Source organism: Cricetulus griseus, chromosome 3, assembly GCF_003668045.3.
Source record: "Cricetulus griseus strain 17A/GY chromosome 3, alternate assembly CriGri-PICRH-1.0, whole genome shotgun sequence".
NCBI lineage: Eukaryota > Metazoa > Chordata > Mammalia > Rodentia > Cricetidae > Cricetulus > Cricetulus griseus.
In genome coordinates this window covers 103,069,396-103,091,187 of record NC_048596.1, presented here as the reverse complement: position 1 = coordinate 103,091,187, position 21,792 = coordinate 103,069,396, and the positions used below count along the sequence as shown (strand labels likewise).

The 21,792-nt window shown below is 42.8% G+C and overlaps 1 protein-coding gene across 2 annotated transcripts in view; it reads left to right on the top strand.

The window, feature by feature from the left end:
• The window catches only part of Tenm4 (teneurin transmembrane protein 4), a 719,910-nt gene that overhangs the window by 139,379 nt on the left and 558,739 nt on the right, over positions 1–21,792 (top strand). For both annotated transcript variants that reach the window (XM_027407666.2, XM_027407667.2), the window contains exon 2: positions 4,533–4,588. The gene's annotated coding sequence lies outside the window, so the exon portion shown is untranslated. The remainder of the gene's footprint in view (positions 1–4,532; positions 4,589–21,792) is intronic.

The following is a 21,792-nucleotide window of genomic DNA, read 5'->3' as shown; positions in this document are numbered from 1 at the left end:
TAGAGTGAACAGAGTCTCAGTAAATATGGTGACTAGATGCTGTACTGAGGACAAGACAGACTTGGGGAGCAGAATAGAGACATAGAGATGCAGTCAGAGGAAAGAAGAGCCTCACTCCCTCTATCTGCTTCCCTCCCCCATTTAACTCAGAAAAATAACGTAAGAGGAAATATCTATAAATATCTGTCTCACTCTATAGAAAGAAAAATTCATCAAGTCAATAATTCCAGTCATGCAAATTTATTTTTGAATGTGGGAGGGAAGAGGGTAAATTTGATGTAATTACTACATAATTTGACTTAAAATTGAGTCCATTGAAGAGACATTTATTGAATATGGGCCCAGAGGGTAGAGAGACACTGGAGCTGCAAAGGAGCATGTGCTGTGGATGTAGCCTTCCAGGCACCCCCAGTTCTAGGATGCTGTTGCCAAGGCTAAGACTTGAATTTTATGTGTGGGGAAAAAATGTGATGGTCCTTCATGATTGCTTTAAGCCAAATCCTGGCATTTGATACAGACCTGGTTTGTCCCCTCATGTTTTTTCTGTCATCATTAAAATCTGGAGGAAGCAGGTATGGTGCAATGTACCTGTAATGCTAGGGACATGAATAGACAGACAGATAACACCCAGAAGTGCTGTTCCCAGCTTCTAGAAACAGCCTTGTAAGGCTCAAGGACTCCACTGATTCCAGGTTTTAATTTTAGTAGAGCAGGAAGTTTGGCAGGGCTATTCATTTATTAAAAAAAAAATCACGCAGACTTATGAGAAGAGAATGGCAGTAGAAGATGTGTGCCACGTGGACAGAGGGTTCCTGCAGAAATCTGTGTGAGAGGCATCAGTGGCTTGGTGAGATTGTGGAACTGAGGGTCTGGTTTATCTCTGCTGATGTGGTAGGTGCATGGTGCCTTGGTTTTTTAAATCTGCATCTCTTCATTGTAAACATTGTTTTCTACATCTCTTAGCAATGAACTCCGCTGGAGAGTTAACATGCTCAGCATGCTTAATACAGGCAGAGAGGCCCAGATCTCCCTCAGCTCTTGTGGAGGGAGAAAAATGAACTGATTTAAGGTATATTTGAAGGTAGAATTGATAGGCATTGGTGAATAATTGGCCAGGGCCAGTGTGACACGCAGGATGGTGTCAAAACAGCTATCCAGGACTCTGGTGGAAGCAATTGGGAGCTGGTGCTGTGATTGAACACACTGGAAGAATGCTAACAATAGCAGCCACTGCAACAGTAATAATAAAGGAACAGACAAATGGCAAATCCTTTTGTACCAACACGGAGAGTCCAGCACCTACTCAGAAATAGGTAAAGGGCAGCAAGAATGTTAACTCCCCAACAAAGTTATTTGCTAAGACATGTAAAAAAACATGTTTATATTGAAGATATGCAGATTAAAATACCAAGGCATCATGCACCTACCACACCAACAGAGATAAACCAATATCCTAATGTTTAATATTGACAAGAGCAAACGAAGCTGGTATGCACATCAGAGACTGATGGTAGAGATTAAAGTGATACATTCTTTTGTGAGGGGTATTTACACATTTTTAAAAAAATTGTTCAGCAGCATAGCTTAAGGACATAATCAAACTGCCACGTGAGAAATATGTATGAAATATTAATTAGCAAAAAATTGGAACGCTTATACCTCCATCAGTGGGGGATTTAATTATCCATCTATATAGCCATTTCAGAGTATGTTATTTTACTAAGTTAAAAAGACATTAAAGTCAGTGTACATGGTGTGACCCTGCTTTGGAAAACATCTGAACACATACTATGTCTACATCTGTTTCTCAGTATTCTTAAAGAAAGCCTAGAGGGGCCTGAATCTAAATTGACACTGCCAGGTGGTAGGGACTTTTAAAAATATTTAGCGTATTCTGGTAAATAAAAATGACTTTAAAGGAGAAAGCAATCTGTGGCTGCAATATCACAGACAATAGTACTTGATTAATTCTGATGTGGATTGGTGGGCAGAGTACTCCAGAGAGAGGGGTTGTTGGACTGGGAGAGACTGATCAGGGCTATGTTCTGTTGCTGCAGCTGCTAAGTCTTGGTTGAGAGAATGAGGACTTGCAGCAAGGCAGGCTAAGCCACTTCTACAGCCCTTTTCACCTATTTGCTGTCTTCTCATAAAAATTCATGCCAATTAATTTTAAACCGATGACAGGAAGTGGGAACTTAGAGTTCTAACAAGCCTACTCCACCACCTCGTCAGCCAGAGTCCAGCACAGCCCCTTGTTGGCTGGGGTTTTGTCCTCATTTCCAGTGACAGTGGAGTCCTGGGTATTATGTGACGGGCCCTTTCTATTCCCTTGGCTACTATCTTGGATCTTTGAATAAAGAATCACTTTTAGTCACATATTTTGAAGCCTGGATGCTTCTTATTGAAGTGCCCTTTTTGGGAACTTAAACAGCTATTGATAGGATCTCCTCACTTTATGGAAAAGCAGACAATGTTACAGAATGGGCTGTAACCTGTCTTGATTTGGAAATAGAACTTAATTAGTGGCCAAATGCCAAGGAGTTATAGACTGGAGTTCTGAAAACAGGTTGTAGGAGAGGGAGTGACTATATTCACAGAGCACTGGATTAGAAATGGCAAGTCCTGGCTTCTCCAGTCCCTAGCTATGTGACCTTGGGCAACTTTGGTGACATAACAAAATGTAAAGAACTTTTGTTATCTTAGCTTTAAAATGTGATAGCTCTAAGTTCTGAGGCCACAGAATAGCCAAGGACCAAGTGCAAGCATCCCCAAGTAGTAGATGGATGAGCATTTTAGACTTCAAAAGTTACATATTCTGATGAGACATGAGCAAATATGTTATACAGACAGCACCTGAACCCTGGAAGTTTGTAGACATTTGTCTGTAGATCAGCTACTATGATCATCTCTTTTACATTGTTAACGGCCCTTTTGCAATTATAGACTCTATCTTTTTTGCAAGGTTGCTTTTTATTGGACCACGGATTGAAGGGCAAGAAATAAAGAGCTGCACGAACTTCTTTTATAAATCCTTTTAAAATGAAGTCAAGAGCCAGAGAGATGGCTGAGTAGGTAAAGTCACCTGTCACCAAGCCCAATGTCCTGAGTTTAACTCCAGAAAACACATGGCGGAAGGAGAGAACCAATACCCACATGTTGTCCTCTGACCTCCGCCTGTGCTCTGTAACATCCCCATCCTCATGTGCACACAAAATAAATATTTAAAATGTAAAGTAACAAAAACTGTGAAAATTAAGTAAAGCAAAAGAAAAAGTGAATTGACCCTAAAAGCTTAGTAAGTTCTGGTATAATGACACATAGATATCACACACACACACACACACACACACACACACACACACACACAAATGTGAAGGTGGCTCCCGGTGACTGCAGCAGGCTTCGGGTGGATTGCAAGCCAGGCTGAACTAGCCTTCTTTGTTGTGAAAATTTCCCAGTGTATTTATGAAATCATGAGATAATATCTATAGATAGTGTCAGCTCGAGAGCTGTCACATAGTAGGGGCAGAGATGGAGGGGTTTCCTTTTCTTTCCTTTGGCCTCAGGTTTCTACTTTGAAAGTAGTATCTGTGAGTGACTGGCTGGTATGCCTCCCTTACTCTCCAGACAAAGTGGTCAACTTAAGGCTGTGGTGAGTCCAGTGGCCAAACTTGTGCACCCTGCACTCCACTGGACCTGGCATAGACCGTGTTACAGCCAGAGACCAAAGCACAGCCTGCAAAGTTGGAGAAAGAGAATAAAAAGATGAGAATCAAACAACAAAATAAGGGCAACAGCCCTGGTCTAACTCTAGGGACAAAAAAAGGAGGGCTTGTGATCTGATGAGTCCTTTAGATTTTATGTCCCATTGTCCTGCCATGAGAAAGGGTAAACTATAGTCCTGGGAGGAAAATGATTGTAAGAGTGATTCACAAATGGGGCTGCAGAGATAGCTCAGCCATTAGGAACTCTTCCCTGTCTCTTCTAGAGGCCCCATGTTTCAGTTCCCAGCACCTGTGTTGGATGTCTCACAGCTACCTGTAACTCCTACTCCAAGGGACCCTATGGCTGCTTCTGGCCTCCAAGGGCTCCTCACATGCAAGGTATTTACTCACACAGATGACACACACAAATATACATCAGTAAAAACTTTTTAAAAATTAAAAGAAACACCTCTGCATAGCAAAATAGAATGTATTCTCTTTGTGCTTTCTTATGGTGTCCCTAACATCGTATGTTGGCATCTGCGAAAATCAAAACTGTGTGCCAAAATGATTGGAAGGCTGAATTTTCCATACTGAGATGTAAGTTCTGCTGGTGTCAAGCTTGACACAGAACCATCATCGGGCTTAATATTTTTATGCCTACACTTCATTTTGTGAATAGTTCCCTGGTGACCCCTGAGCATCAGAAGCATCATCTGTTCCATGGGCTGGTGAGTAGGTAGCAGGCAGTATTAGGTGTGGGATTTGTGATGCCTATGAGTGCAGAGGACACCCAGGGTTCATTGTGGTTGTCTTCTTGTTTTGCAGATGGACAATCTGAGGCTGAGAGGGGGCTAGTGATTTCTCGGACACTTGGGCAGTAGGTAAGTTATGATGCTGAATTGGGCCTAAAACAAGGCATACAGCTGGTCCCCAGGGCCTCACCTTTGTAGGCACATGCACCCCAGTCTCCTGACTTTCCTGTTTGATGCAAAAGTAAGGAAATGAACTGAGCTGGTTTGAAGAATTTGGGTATTAAGTGACTTGTGATTTCTGTTTTATTGCCACAATCTATCTGGACTTTGGACCTGACAAGTTGGTAAAGATCTCTTGGGCCTGTGGTAGGCCTTTCCTCAGGGTAGTGGGACTCATTAGAACCTGGCTGGTGTGACACCCATGGTCTGTCTCTTTGGTAGGCCTGAATATTTTGTGTAATCAGGAGTCAGTAGGTCTGTACTCAAGTTCTGTAACAACATATCAGTGACTTTCAGCAAGTTACTTCAGGCTTCATCCTCAGAATTGTTGATCTTCACAGATTCTTTTGAACTGCTTTTCATCAGACTTAGGTTTTAGCTCTGTGCTGGGCACAGAGAGTGACAAGTTACTATGGAGTAGGCTGTGCCTCTGGGATATAAACTTCTCCTTCCATCATTATTGGTTCATGGAAACTTCTAATAGCTGCTTTGGAGTTTGTTGTTATAGTGTTTTTGAGATTGATTCATTTGTTGTAGAATGGAACAACATTGGTTAGGGTTATTTGATACAGACAGTAAATCTATGAATTAGAAAGTACTATGGACGTGTTTGAGATGCAGACTAATGTCAAGGTATTTCTGATCTCAATGAACTTGCCTCCAGCGATTTTATTTCATGAATGAGAATTCTTCAAAAAAATTCTTTGACAGTTCCATATATATATGGAAAATTTATAATAAATTTTCATTGTGAATGACCATTTTAAACCTATTTCTCAAGAGTAAGGATGGTGCTGGGGAAGTGGACATCAACTTAGGTCCTATGCCTGGGCAAGGATTTTTTGCCTAGGGTTTTTTGTTGTTGTTTGTTTATTTGTTTTTTCCCTGTGTCTAAGTCTTTGTTTTGCAGAAAGCAATGCCTTCCCTTCTCAGAGTGAAGGTAGTTGTGAGCTCTGAGCATGCTGGTACCCAGAGAAACCTGCCCAGGGTCCCAGGACCCCTGCCTCCAAGTGGCTGGGATTTATCATATCACAGAGACTCTGCCAAGGGCTATGGGACACACTCCCCCCTGTTGTGGAGTGACCCTGCTGAAGGCTGCTGCTTTCCAAAGTGTAATGGTTCTGGGCTCTGAAGCAAGTGCTTAGCTCCTGCCTTTGCAGAACCTTGCCTTAGGCATGAAGAGTGGTAGGGATTACAGGCTAGGCTGTTTGTTTATATGGAGGACAACTTCTGATAGTTGAATTTCTTGGGTTCCTTCAAAGTCTGGAATTTCAAAGCATGCATGAATAACCTCCAGCCCAACCTGGTATTTCTATTTAAGTGTATGTTGGTGTGTTTGGAGGTGGCTGGTGGTCCTATTTAATTAAGAAGACACACATTGTATGTTAAAGGGGAACGGAGGGAGGGAGGGAGGGAGATAGAGAGGCCAAGAGAAAGAAAATACCTCTGTGTGTGTGTGTGTGTGTGTGTGTGTGTGTGTGTGTGTGTGCGCGCGCGCGCGCGCGCGCGTGTGTGTGTGTGTACAATGCTTAGAAAGAAATTCGTACTACATACTCATACACACACACACACACACACACACACACATATGCATGTGTATTTCCAGATTTAAATTTTCAGCAGGGCTCTCAAATTGGCTTAGAATATTTGTTTTAATGTTTTTATCATGTGTCTGTATTAGTCTACACACACATGTATGTGTGTAGATGTCAGCCTCTGCTGAAGAGCTGGTGTTACAGGTGTTTTTTGGTCTTCCAATGTGGGTGCTAGGGACTAAATTTGGGTCCTATGGAAGAGCAGTAAGCACTCTTAGTACTGGGCCATCTCTCCACACCCCAAATGGCTCTTAACAAGCCCTGTGGACCTCTCTGATGACAATGGGAGACCAACTGTCCCTTCATTCTGGCTAGAATTACCCAGATCTCCCCACCTTCTTCTTTGGAGTCAACTGCAAACTCTTGCTTCTTGTACTAACCTCTCTGTGGCAGGCACCTCCCAACTCCCTTTGCAGTACCCCCTCCCTTCAGGCTGCTCTCTCTCCCTCCACCTGTCTCACTCAGCACTAATAAAGCAAGTGACTGCCTGGCTTGATAGGTGATAGCTGCCATGCTCCTGGAAGCTCATCCCCTGATGTTCAATGTTGTCCCAGCAAGAATCTTTGAGGTCTTTGTTCAGCAGTTGTTCTGAGCTTGGAGTTCAGGGATGTCTTTCTTTCTCTGCAGGTCAGTTTCAGCTGCAGACAACCAGCAGGGCAAAGCCTTTCCTTGCCAGGTAGGGTTTCCCTTCATCCCAAAGAGGACAAGGGGTAGGCCTGTTGAAAGGCCGACTTGGCTCCACACTGCCAGCATTCTGCCAGGTCTCTTGAGCAGAGCCCGTTCCCAGAGCGATTATCTTTCCTGCATGAGAAGCAGGTGCATGGTGACAGGAAGCAAAGTAGGCTTAGCAACAGACTTATCAGGCTCGCTAAAAGAATGTTGTTCCTGTAAACAGGTCTGCATCCAAGTTGTTTTGTTCCTCTCACCTGCTCAGTTGTGGGGCTGGTGCGCTCTAATTTGCACAGCTCCACTGCAGAGGTAATCAGTCCCTGCAATGTGAAGTTCTGTCTGAAGTACTCCTGTTTATCCCCACAGTACTCTGAGGGGGACTAGGCCAGACAGGCTCTGGTCTCCAGGGATGCCTCTGGCTCCCTCCAGGAAGTCCTGTGGAGTAGACATGCATGCATGCAAGTGTGTGTATGTATGTATGCATGTTTGTATGTTAGGTGTTACTGCACTTGAGTCCTAATTTGGCCTTTTATTCACCAATTTACTCAATCTCTTTGCACAAGCTGTTGCATACTGGTCTTAAAAGTGTACCTTGTATATGTGCCTTAGGCACAGGACAAAGATGTGTTGGGGTCAGATAAGATTCCTGTTTCTCTCTCTCTCTCTCTCTCTCTCTCTCTCTCTCTCTCTCTCTCTCTCTCTCTCTCTCTCTCTCTCTCTCACACACACACACACACACACACACACACACACACACACACACACACACACACACACTTAATTAATTAAAAATAAAAAAGATGCCTCTTCCTTATATTGATCTTTCCAAGGCAACTTTGCCCTCACATACTCTGTAGATCCCTCTCCCTCCAAGGCTGTGACATCTCCACTTGTCTTGCTCACAATGGACAAAGCTGATGTCCGGATTGGCAGGATGGCTGCTGTGTGCCTGGAACCCTAGCTCCTGGTGCCTCATGTTGTCCTAGCAGGAAACTTTGGAGTCTTTGTTTAGATGGTAGAACCATCTCTTCCAGCCTCAGTTTCTTCATTTTTTAAATGAAGGGCAGATTGCTGATAATACTTAAGGTACACCTGACAGATATATAATAGCTGTCGTTAGTACTTCTCATGGGAGCAGCAGGAGTAGGGGTGTCAGTATCGACAATGCATCGTTTTTATAGAACTTTATATTCTCCAAGGTTCTTTTACATTTGATTCTCTCAATAACCCTGCAAAAGAAACAAGACCAGGATCGTTCTCCTGACTGGAGATAAGGAGACTGAGATAATGAGAAACATGATGGGAATTTTCTGCAGTCAGCTGCTGAAGTCCTGGATGGAGCCAGCAAGACCCCTGTAGCCATAGTAAAGGTGAGGTGGTATGAACCTTGGAATGTCTGGGAGAGCCTAATGTTCCCAGCTTCTCCTGGAGCTCAGATCACTTTTCCCTGTCCTCCTACCCCCATTACCCACCTTCATCCTGGAGGTCTGGCCTATTTATTTGAAGCACTCTGCCTGATTCTTGTCAATTGTTTCATCTGTGTGTCTAGCCTCTGACCCCTGGGGCTGCTGCCTTTAGCCTACTGTGGGTACAAAACTAGAAAGGCCACTGAATGTCAATCCTGCCACACATCCTGGTAGCCTTTTGCCAGCCTTCAGATTCCCCCAGATGCACAGTCCAGGGCCGGGAGAGCACAGCCACTCAGTGTCAGCTTCCCATACATTCCTGAATGCTCCTGCTTCTAAGGCTTATTCTACCCTCTAGCCAATGACCATTTATTAATATCAACTAGACCAGAAGCCATAAGCATTGCCTTTATATGAAGCATGTAGCAAACAATACATACCCAAATAGGGTGTCACTGACTGGGGCTAGTTCTTTTAAAAATTAATGCTACATCCTAACCCTTGGCTGTCTGTGGTCTTCTTCCATTGGATAGTGAGGTTCCCTAGGGTGGCAACTGGAAGCCCCAGCCTCAGCAGGGCACAGGGTCTACAGCAACTAAGAGACACAGGACAGAATGATCAATAGTGTTAGTAGTAAGTTATTGACTGTGTATTAACTGTACATAATACTAAGGGTTCACATATGTCACTTAAGGATGAGATGAGTCTCAAGAACTGCGAGGTGAGGTGATTTCTTCATTGTGTAGCCATTCTAAGTACAGACTCTTTTTGAATGGTGCAGGATTTGGTCACTCCACATGGCCTCAGATATATAATTAGCAGAGATCTATGAGTCTGGTGTTGACATAACATGGCACACTGTTTGTACTAAAGTTAACTATACTAAACTGGTGTTCAGTGGTGCTCTATTGTAGTAAGTAGAAGTGCAGTCTAAAAGATGATTTAAAAAACCATGCTAAATCCGTAAACTTACACAGTAGCTTGCTATCTCTACCAAGCAGTGTATTCTGTAGGCAATGAACATGCTACAGTTTCCTACCTCTAACTGTGCAATAACTTGTTTACATTAGCATCACCACAATCATATGAATAACACATTCAGCTCTACCATGATGATGATGTTACCACAAAGCAATAAGAATTCTATCAGCTCAGTTATAATCTCAGGAGTCTGCTATTGCATATGTGATCTGTTATTGATCAAAACAGCTCTGTGTGACATATGACTATATTATTTTGTTTAATTTTTGAAGCACCCTCTACACTAGATGCTGTAGTTATGACTATCTTACAGTAAAGCCAATGGCTTGAACATGTTTAGTTGCTTTCCCAGGTTGCACAACTTAACAGTAACAGACTTGGGGAGGTATCTGATCTAACAGACACAAGAGCTGGCACCCAGTGGATATCCTGCCCACTGAGATGCACTGGTTTCCTTAAGTAATGTTTGTCATAGATACAGCAGGCAGTCCTGGCTGCATCTGTGAACTCTTATGAAGCTGTCACTCAAATCTAGTGCCTGACAACCTAAAGCAGTGTTTCCATACAGTCAGGGCCAAACCTAGATAAGGCTGAGAAGCCATGTCATATATGAAAGATGATATGAAGAGCCATGAATAGAATCAATAGGATACAATGAGGACTTTCTGGGGAGTAACCCTCATTTGTAACATACAGGTAGGACAAGGACAGCATTAAGAGATGCTATCTAAAGTCATGGAAAATGGTGGGAAAATTTGCAGCCACATTCTCTGGGGGACTTTTTTAGATCTGACAAGTTCCCTACAGCCAGATCATTGGTGACTGAGGCCCAGTGAAGTGGGGGGGGTGCAAATCTTGATGCATTGCTCTCAAGGGACACCCTTCCCTTTCCTGTGCCTTCCCACAAGATCTCGAAGGCCTGTGACGTGTTTCATCATGTGGAGTTTCATCTTATGCAAGCCGGCGAAATGGTCCTTCAGCCTCATTGTGGCAAGATAATTGACCCCTTGTGACTTTGTCCAAAGGGTAGTAAGAACATGTGCTCTTGTAATGTTAAGCAGCAGAGAAACTGAACTGAATCAGGAAAGAGGGCCTTGGAGAATCTCCAAGGAGCTACTGGAATGTGACTAGATTTCTGATGCAATTCATAAGCTGCCAGGGTTCCCTCACATTGGAGACAGCAATGACTAAGTGGCCTCCCGTATAAGTACCCGAGTCAGGGAACCTGTTTGGTGAATGGAAAGGTAACCAAAATAACTATGAGGTGACTGATGAGCTACAGCATCACACACTTGCCTTTGGGTAGAATCAGAACATTGCTCTCTTTGTGGCTGTTGGATGTCCTTGTGCACCAAAGAGAGAGACCATCCTGTGTCTTGAGCTGAGGTCCAAAGGCCCTGTCTGTTTCCTGCACTGCAGTGGATTTTCACCAGAGCTCTTCAGAGCATCAGTAAAGGTAGGGAATCCTCTCTGGGACTTTAATGTGAGATTAGATGGAAATTCTCTTTTGACTCCTGGGCTCCAGCTGAGAAGTCTCCTCTCTCTATTTATATGTTGTGTTTCTACTATGCTGGGGCAGATTTTCATCTGGGACATCCAACCTCCCTTTGCAGTGTTGTTCTGCAATTCCCATCGTCTGTTCTGATGGTTCAATGCCCACCTACCACAGTTGGTAAATACTTTTCATTTGAACTCTGTTTTCGAGGTGTCCTTTGTGCAGAGCCAAAGGAACCACCTCATGCCCTTTGCTCCTTACACAGGTCCAAAAGGACAATGACTAGTCTTTGAGCCACTGCTGCACGTAACTAAGCACTTAGGCTTGCTGACAACTGCTTCTTCTGCTAACTAGTCTACCCCAGGGTAACAAGGTCCCTGGGAAGTCATCAATCCACACTGGTACATGGGGCTGGTGGATTTTTATATAGTCCAATGTTCCCATCAAATCAAAAGCCCAAGTTTAATGGCAGCAGCAGGCCTGGGAGCTGGATCTGTCTTCACTCTCTCAGCCACCACAAGTCTCTTGAGTGAACAGGTAGCACCACACTGTATCACGTGACTCTGAGACACTCTGCAGAGCAGGTTCCTTAAAGGAATAAATAGTTAGGTTTCTCAGGTAGAAACCCTCCTGGTGTCCTGGTGTCCTGGTGTCCCTCACTCATTTTGTTCTAAAAAGGCAAAAAGAAAACCAAAACAAAAACGACAGAAGAAATATTCTATAAAGGTAAATGTGTGCACTCGGGATCCAGGTAGACCAGGGTTTCTATGCAGGCTGTGCTTCTTATTCAGACATTTGACCTTAGGGAAATGGATGAATCTCCTGTCTCAATTTCCTGGTCTAATGAACATGAATGGTGATGGAAATGACATTTAACATTTACCATGTGCCCAGAAAAATTTAAGCATGTAGATGGCAGTCCTTGCTAAGAAATATAGCATGATTCCCTCTTCATCCTACAGATGGGGAAACTGAGGCACAGGTGACTGGTCAACTTCTCTAAGGTCAACTTCTCTAAGGTCACATGGCAGAATGGTAGAACCAGGCCTCACACTTGGATGGCATGGTGGCAGAAGCCATAATTAATCTGTGTGCTTCTCTGGCTCTATGTGGGGGTTGTAGGGAACATTCCTGGCTCAAGGGCTAGAGCTGAGCTCCATTTTTATATAATTGTTCTTCCAAAACAGGAAGCACTTCCAGCCAGAGCTCCCACTGTGCACTCAGAACTGTGCTCCAAGTTCTGTGTCCCTCATCTCCTTTCAGTGTCACGGCCTTCCTTCTTAGTCGCAATCCTATCATGCAGGCAAGTGAACAGCATGATAACGAGCCATCTCAACAATGAGCTGCCCATGGAGGGGGAGTCCAAGCAGGTACAAGAAGGCCCTTGTCCAGCCTGTAGCAGGGACTTAAACACCTTCCACCTCCACTATGATCCTCAGCACTCACTGCAGGATCTGGACAGAACCAAGACTCTGGGGATTCCACGATAACATAAAGAGGGCAGTTCAAAGGGTCTCCTAAGCTAATTTTCCAGGACTCTCTCCAACAAGGCATCAGAATCAAGAAAAGCAGAGTTGAGCCTAAGCTTTTCAATAAAAAGTGCTGTGTTCAAAAGAGTTGATGATAATCTGCCTTCACTGTGCCTATGATAACACATCTAAGTTGATGCTCGCTGTATCATGCTGAGAGTCAGGGGGGATGTATTCTTCAGACCCCTGATAACATCTTTGATCTATAATGATCCCCAGACTAAAATGTGGACAAGAGCAGTCTCACCTGGAGTCAGAACCTAGGAGAAGAAGTATCTGAAATGAGAGAAAAAGAGCCAAATCAGCAAAATTTTACCTCAGATATCAGTGAAGGAGAAGAGAGAATGGAAAACTTAACTTTGAGTCTCCTTGCCACCTAAGGAAAAAGAAAGCTGATGAAATGTCTTGTTCTCATTGGCGAGCACTGAGTTCTTTGAAGGAATAAGCAAACACAGATGACAAGCTATTAGTTAGGCACAGAGACATAGAGCTTATGCAGGGATGGCAATATATGATGGATTGAGTGGACTTTCCCTGACTGTGTCTGGGGCAGATTTCCTTGCAGAAGGTTTATAAGGGCATGTTCCTCAAACCAAGCACAGAAAGTGAGAATAGGAACCAGGTGGAGGGAGTGGTGGGGGGAGCTACAATGTAGTCACAGCAGTGCTTCAGTTGACCCCACTACAAATCACAGGATGCCTCCTCAGACAGCCCACATTACATCTAGTGCCATTTGCCTTAATGCCACTGTAGTGACCGCTGAGGAATGCCCACAGGTGACCACTCTTTTGAGCTGAAGGCCATTTCTAGAAAAGAACTCAACTGAGGATCCAACAGCAACCCTCTCCAGAGCTGGAGGAGTGAGTGCCTTGGTTCCTTTGTACACAGCAGGCAGCTGTCATTCTTGCCTGCCAGCCCTCCATAGACACCTCTGGTTAATGCTGAGTTCTTTACCACTGTGTTTCAATGAAGTCTCAGAACTCCCCCAAGTGCAGTGTTCTAGATAAATGTTCCCAATCACTGGAATCCACTCATGAGAAGGAACTTATTTATTCCTTTTGCCCTCTCCATCTATAGGGGACGTTTATTGATGGTGTAATAATAAGTCTTCAGTGTTATGATTGAGCTGGCAAGATCGAACGCTTGGCAGACCTCGGACAATTTCCCTGACATGTCTGCTGGAAAATGTGATTTTCTTGTATTTTCCCTTATTATGCTCCCTGACCACATTCCATTTGAGTGCAGACTTGTGTTCCTCTTGCCTCGCTCAATGCACTTCCCCCCACCACAAATTCATTTCTTTTCCCTTTTATTTCCTGGTCTACACTCTCTTTGCAACTAAGGTTGATCCCTAGTTAGCCTGACCATGCAATTAGCCCTGTAGCCTTCCTAACAGGGCAGGTTGTATCCATGCTAGTTGGATGTGGATGACATCGGGGACATGGGGAGCTTACAATGTTTTCTGAAGGTCAGACATCCTGGGAGAGATAAAACCAGGCTTTATCTTGGCTCTGCAGCTCCCTAAGTCTGTGTTTCTGTGTTCTTCCTTCTGTAGCTTTGGTATATTTGCTAGGGTTACTTTTTTATTTGCCAGTGTGTGTGTGGTTGTGTGTGTGTTGCGTCTGTGTGTATGTATGTGTGTATGTATGTGTCATGTACATGTGTGTATGTATGTGTGGTGTGGTTGTATGTGTGTGTGGTATGTGTATGTGCATGTATGTTATGTGTGTGTAGCATGTTTGTGTGTGTGTGTGTGTGTGTGTGTGTGTGTGTGTGTGTGTGTGTGCGCATATGTGGATGCTGCCCTCAATCACTTCTACCTCACTTATTGAGACAATCTATCAGTGAACCTGGAGCTCACCCAGTTGGATAGATTGGTTCCCCAGAGAGTCCTGGGATCCTCTTGTCTCTGTGTTGGGATTATAGAGGTACACTACCCCATTCAGATTTTCACATGAGTGCTATGGATCAAACTCAGGCAGGCTCTCATGCTTTATGTAATGGGTACTTTACCCAAAGAACCATCTCCCTCACCCCTGGGGTGATTTTTGAAAGGTGCTCCTGGCTGAGTGGGGTCTAGCTTTGGTTGTTATTCTTACGTGTTGCTGTTAATTGCTGAAAAATCACGTTAGAGTTGTGGGAGCTACCCATCCCTGCTCTCACCCCCAAGACATACTGGACATCTCAGATAATCTTTTCTTTCTTTCCCAAGCACACACTGGTTCTCAATCTGAGCAGAGTCAAACCTTTTATTCATTTCTATACATGTTTCCACTGCAAGAGGCCTTTGGGATCACAAACTTGCTGTCAGACAATGGGCTGGGGTAGACACCTAAACCAAGTCAGGGCTGGTAATGACTCTTGATAAATAACACTGCTCTTGGTTCAGCTGGCCAGCTTCTACAAGCTTGACACTGATGCTCTAGGGTTTCAGGGGTCTTTGAGTGGAATGTCAGAATTCTGCTCCTGCTCTTGTATTCATGGAAACTGGTTTTGGTAAAGGCAGGAATTTGGTTCTGAGCTGGAAGCAGACTCCACCAAAACCTAAGATAGATTAAGGCACTTCAAAGAGGACCCACTGAGGTCCAGTTCTGTGCCAGGGTTGAACAGTACCCCCACAATTTAAATTATAAGCATGGTTCCTCAGCTCCTTGTCTTCTATACTGTGTGTGGGTTGTGCCCTTGGCCCTTGAGATGATGGCTTCTGTATATAAAATGGAATTTAGAATCAGCCTGAGTTAACAAAGAGCCTGATTCAAATCTCCACTCTTGTCTGTGCAATCAGGGATAGGTCACTTGACCTCTCTGGTCTTCAATGTTACTATGGTGTCTGTATAGACTGTGTCCATTGTATGGCTCAGTCCCAAAATCCTGTAGGAACAACCGTAAATGATGGTGCTCTGGGAACGTGAAAGCTCTGCTTTCCTTCAATGGCCTAACTTTTCTTAGGGGAACCCCAAAAATATTTGACTCACCAACAAATAGATAAACAATTCTATACCAGTGCAATATGGAAAACCAATACATTTACCGGAGTTACTAGAAGCATGAGGGTTTCTTATGCAAGCATGGGTGACTCAAAGGTGACACATCACTGAACAGTACCAATTCCTGGTCAACTATCTACCTTCTATATTCCTTAGCATTCCTCCATAAGCCCACCTCTCAACAAGCCGTAACTGCTTCATCATCATTACCATGGGCCTGGCAATAACTGAGTTCTTCAGCTTGTCTCTTTGTCATGTCTGTGCCCAAGGTCTTCTGTATAACCCCAGCTGCTCTGCTTCAGGATGGCTGTGGCCATGCCCCACAAAGAGGAAATAGATTATTTAAAGTACCCTCCCTCCACTCATGACTTAGCAACATACTAACATAGCTTAGTACTTCCTAGACATTGATAATGTGCAGACACACAGTGTTTCCTGGAAGATAGCATTATATCTTAATTGGATGATCTAAGGACAATGAGTCATAGGGTTTCTGTCTGACATGATACTCCCTGGACCCTAAGGAAGGAAAAGGCATATTCAAGTTATCCTACCACCATGACTTGGGAAGATTCCTATTCCTTGTCTGAGGAGTCGCCTTCCCCATCATCTTCCTTCCTGGTGGTAGAGCCTGGGTTGCTCAGTAGAGGCAGTAATGGTAAAGTGAGAGGGATTCCATCACTTGTGGTGACTGCATGAAACCAAATACTCAAGTTCTTCAAGACTAGCTTGTCATCTTCAAATCGATTGCCACCTTTTCCTTGTGGCCATTGTCTGAGAAGCTCATGAGATGGTATATGTGAAAGCATACCACAGAGCAAACAGAGACTGGGGTGAGGGTTTGTAGCTGTGGTTCTGTCTTTTCTTGATTTGAATTTCTTGGTCTAGGCCAATCAACAGTAGCTCCCAGTGTGAATGTAGAAATGTCTTTCCTCTGTGCACACAGCCATCCAACAAGCTATCTGAATTATGCTACCCTTTCCCGATGAACACCATGGAGCAATTGCTATGTCCATTTTCCACTTTCAATTCTAACACGTTTAAGAACAAAGCCTCATGTTGATACATTTTTTTGTCCCCAGTAGGTAGCTGGTGCTGTAGAAATGAGTGAAAAAAAATGAAGGAAAACAAGCACTATGGGAAACTGGCACATGACACTCTGGGCATGGAAAGCTTCATGTAATTCTCATGGTGGCTTTAGAGGGCTGGTGTTATCGTGTATCTGAGAAAAGGGCACTTGGGCCCAGATAGGCAAAGACCGGACTCAGTAGCGCATGGTCATCCACTAGCAGCATGAGGGGTAGAAACCTCAGCTCTCCTAACTCCAAACATGGCGCCCATTTTCTATACCAAGCCCAGCTCCCTATCTCCTTCCTTTTCATATCATTGTTCCACAAACAACAATAATGGGAAAAGAAATAAAATCACCTTCCGTCTTACCATTTCTAGCAAGTCAGCTGTTTCCATTTTTTCCACATTCCCTACAGCCTCTTTCTTGCATATTTTTTATAACAGCATTATTGAGATATAATTCACATGCCATAAAATCCACCCTTTTAAAGCACACAATTCCCTGGTTTTTAGAATGCTCACAGAGTTGTGCAACCATCATCACTATCTAATTTTAGAACATTTCATCACCCCCCAAAGAAACCCTCATTAGTAGTCATTCACCATCCTCCATATCCCCCATCCCTGGCAACCACTAATCCACTTTCTCTCTCTATGGACCTGTTTATTCTGATGATTTTATAGAAATTGAATCATACAAGATTCTGCCTTTCTGTCTGTTTTCTCTCACTTAGCATTTTTTCAATGTCCATCCACGTTGTAGCATGAATCAGTATTTTACTACACACACACACACACACACACACACACACACACACACACACACACCTTAATGTTTACATATTTATCACACTTGAATTGACTCTACTACGTGACTGTTATAAATAATGATTTATGTGCAGAAAATATATATGTGGATATATATTTTCAGTTATTTGTGTATATTCAGAGAGTGTTATTACTAGGTAATACATCTTTGGAAATATACCCTTATGGCAATATTTCTGGGTCCTACATTCTTTGGGTATATCCTAAGTGTGATATTGCTAGGTATTACATTCTTTGGGTATATCCTGAGAGTAATATTGCTAGGTCCTTCATTTTGGTAACTCTGTGATGGTTAATGTTTTTAAGAACAACCAACCAGTTTTTAAAAACAGTTATACCATGGTAATTCCTCTAGATGTGCATGAAGTTTCCAATTTTTCATGTCCTTGCTATTCACTGTTATATATATGTATATATATATATATATATGTGTGTGTGTGTGTGTGTGTGTGTGTGTGTGAATTTGATTTCTTTAATGACTAGTAATGGCATCTTTATATGTGATTATTAGCAATTTAAAAAATTTCCTTGAAGAAATGTCTATTATCGTTTTTTGCCCAGTTGCTAATTGGCTTGTCTGTCTTTTTATTGTTATTATAAGATTTCATATATTCTTGGTTTAAGTCATTTGTCCATGATTTGAAGGTATTTTCTCCCTTTCTATGAGTTGTCCTTTTCCTTTCTTGAGATTATGCTCTGAAAGGCAAATTCTTAAATTTTTGATGAAGTCCAATTTAGATCCCATTTCTCTTTGTGTCACATCAAAGAAGCCACCGCTTATCCAAAATCAGGAAGCTTTTCTCCTCTGTTTTCCTCAAATACTTTGAGCTCTTACATCTAGGTCTGTGATCCGCTGTGAGTTAAGCTTTGTACCTTGAATGATGTCTGAGCCCAGCTTTACTCATTTGCATGAAGATGTCCAATTATCTTTGAATCATTGATTAAAAAGACTTTTTTCCGTTCATTTGTCTTGGTACTTTCGTCAGAAATCAATTGAGCATTAATGTGAGACTTTATTCCTGAGCTCTCCATTTTATTCCATAGATCTATATCCTTCCAGTGACCCTTGTCTTCATTATTGTTCCTGCATAGCAGTTTTAAAGTTGAAAAGTGTGGGTACCTCAACTTTTTTCTTGCTTTCCAAGATTCAGTCTTCTGTATCTCATGCATTTACATGTATATTTTAGAAGACACATCACATTTTCTTTTTATAAAACAGTGATTTATTGTATTATGAGTGCTCTATCTGCATGCATGACTTTATGCCGGCAGAGGGCATCAGATCCCACTATAAATGGTTATGAACCACCATGTGGTTACTGGGAATTGAACTCAGGTCCAATGAAAGAGCAGCCAGTGCTCCTAACTGCTAAGCCACCTCTCCAGCCCCAAATCTCAGTTTCTAAAAATAAAACAAAATAACAAAGTTCATTCTAATATTAGATCATTCGTTTTATGAACATAGGATGTTAAACTAATCAGTTAAGACTTTACATTTTTTTCTCTCTGTGATTTTTTAAAAAAATATTCAGTATGCGTGTTTTGTATTTATTTTCTTAAATGCATTATTATTCTATTCCTTTGGATAGCATTATAAATAAAGTTGTTTTCTTGATTGCATTTTTGGATTGATCACTAGGCATGGCCCTGGGTTCAGTCCTCTGCTCCAGGAAAAAAAAGACAAAATAACAGAAAGGACTAAAAAGAGGCAGGTAAATCTTTGTGAGTTTGAGGCTAGCCTGGTTTACAAAGTGAGTTCCAGAACAGCCAAAGCTATACAGAGAAACTCTGTCTCAAAAAACAAACAAAGTAGTTGTTATGAGAATAAAGATTTTGACAGCTCGTGGTTAGGTTTTTCCATATACTTGTGTCAGAAAAGAGGGGGAAGTCAAGAACACAAAAATTTGATGTTGAATTGAATCTTGAACATTTCTCCATTAGCAGAACTGTAAATCTCTTGCCATTACCCAAGGCCCTTAACTGCAGAGCAAGGGTGGGCAGAACAGATGGAATTCCTGCTTTTAAAAAATAAATAACTGTAACTATTTCAGCACAGATGTCTAGATAGGTTATCCTCTCAAGCAGACGGTTCCTCCATCACAAATAGGAGGCCGGCCTCTCTATTACATACTGAACAAGACCAATGTTCACACCACCATCTTCTCTGGAATCCATCCTGGTCACCATAGAAAATCAAAACACCCACAAGTATTAAGATATTAGTGTCTGCCGGGTGGTGGTACCACACACCTTTAGTCCCAGCACTTGGCTGGTGGATGAGATCAGTCTGGTCTACAAGAGCTAGTTCCAGGACAGCCTCCAAAGCCACAAAGAAATCTTGTCTAGGAAAGAGAGAGAGAGGAGGGAAGGAGAGAGAGAAAGAGAGAGAGAGAAAGAGAGAGAGAGAAAGAGAGAGAGAGAGAGAGAGAGAGAGAGAGAGAGAGAGAGAGAGAGAGAGAGAGATTTGTGTTTAAGGGGTTAGCCAAAGGGTACCGGGTTTGTTTTTGTTACTTTTTAACTTGTGAATGTGAGAAAGGAATATTCTTGTCTTAAATGGCTTGTCACAGAAAAACAGGAATATGAGATTATCTCCATAAATGCAGTCATTTCACTACAGGACAGGTGATAATAACAATCCTGAATATTTCTAATGCAGAGGGTTGGAGATGTGGCCTCTTGCTCATTCATTCAAACAATCTTTTCATTAGTTAATGCAACAATTATTTATTAATCTCCTTTCCTGTGCCAGTCCCTCCACTGGAGTGTCTGCACAAAAAGGAATCTAAAGGAATCTATCTGAGTCCCTGGACCAGAGCAGCAGATGGTCTGATGCTGGGGGGCTGGGATAGCAAGTTATATAAACAATATTCTCAGGCATGGACAGAACTGAAAACTGGGAGAAATGTAAGCAAGGAGACATGAGGATTGGTCAATGTCAGGAGAAATGTGCTCTACATAGAGCCTTGAAGGATACATAGCAGTTTTCCTAGCTAGCCTATGGTACACGCTGAGGTCCAAGCAGAACATGGTGTATGTTCTTGCATTCAAAGTAATTCTCAAGGCTTTAGAGGACAAGCTAGAAAGTGATTTGAAGAAACCCAAGAGGCAGATCCTAAAGGGTCTGTGTGCTTTCTATCCTGGGACATCCAAAGTTTTAAGGATTTAGGACTTTGGTCCAAACAGAATCCCACAATGTCAGAAAGTTGACACTGAAATAAGATGTCACACACTCATAAAAATCATGTTTAGATCTTGGAGACTTCTTCTTGTATGGATGCAGGTGTCTTGAAGCCTTACCACCAAGTTCTACCTCCACAGGCCTTTTCCTGTCTGTTGTAACCTAAGCATGCCATTCAGATGACTAGGAGGCTAGAGTAGAAAGTGTTGAACTCTGACCCTGACTCTTATTCAAGCTAGGTCTGAACCCAGTGTTTCTCATCTACAAAACAGGGTCACTGATTCCATTTCCTAGGTTGTTGGGACAATGAAATGAAAATGGGGTCATAAGTTCAGTATGGTGGCACACACCTGTAGACCCAGCACTTAGAAGGTAAAGGCAGGAGGATCAAGAGGTCAAGGTCATCCTCATCTATAATAGTGAGTTCTAAGACAAGCTAGGTTGCAGGAGACCCTGTCCTACAAACAAATCAGCAAACAGAACAAAAGGAAAGGAAAGAAAGATAAAAAGAAAAGGACATCCAAAGGTTTTAGGAATCTCTGTTGCCAGCTGAATTAAAGATAAGTCCCAGGCCGTTACAGATGTGTGAGCACCAGTATTGAGAACTATACTGACCAGTCCCACTTACCCACTGCATGTTTGATCCTTGACAATTCATCTAACTCTGAGTCTCAGTTTCTTCCTCTGCAAAACAGAATAGACTATGATGTCTCCTTCATGGTGTTGTCAAGGGGCGTTGGTGTGATGATCACTGTATCTCTCAGGCATGTTGGGTTTTGAATTGTTTTAAAACTCATTGTGAACACCAAGTTCTATTTTATCCCTTCTCTCAGATTGACACATAAAGACAGTTGAATGTTTCTGCAGTTGCGTTTATTTCAGCTTTCCACCCTTTACTCATTCCAGGCTTTTGTCTGACTGCAAAAGAATTGACTGTCCTTTCAGAAGTCTAAATAACCAACCTGGAAAAAAAGATTCTAAATCATCTCATTTTATATATCTGTTTAACTGAGTGGAACAACCAGGTATTAATCCATTAGGGGCTACCCCAAGAGAGCAGGCAGGACCTTCATTCAGCTCCTGCTTTGCTAACCCAGCCTGGCTTGCTCCACTTTATGCAGATAAATGGTGGGACTGTGGCTGCTGTGCATTAGGGTATTAGACAGTGTCACCTGGGAGGGATGTATCTTTAGCAAAGCTTCATACCCGTGGCCCCACCAAGAGAAGAACTTTGGAAAGGTAGAGTGAGACAGAGACTGCAGGATCCATAGGCCAGGGGGACAGGGATGTAGGAAGATGGGAGCCACGCCTTAGCATGTGTCTTAGGGGAGGGCATATGTTTTGCAGTCACCTTAAGAGATAAATTTTGTGCAGT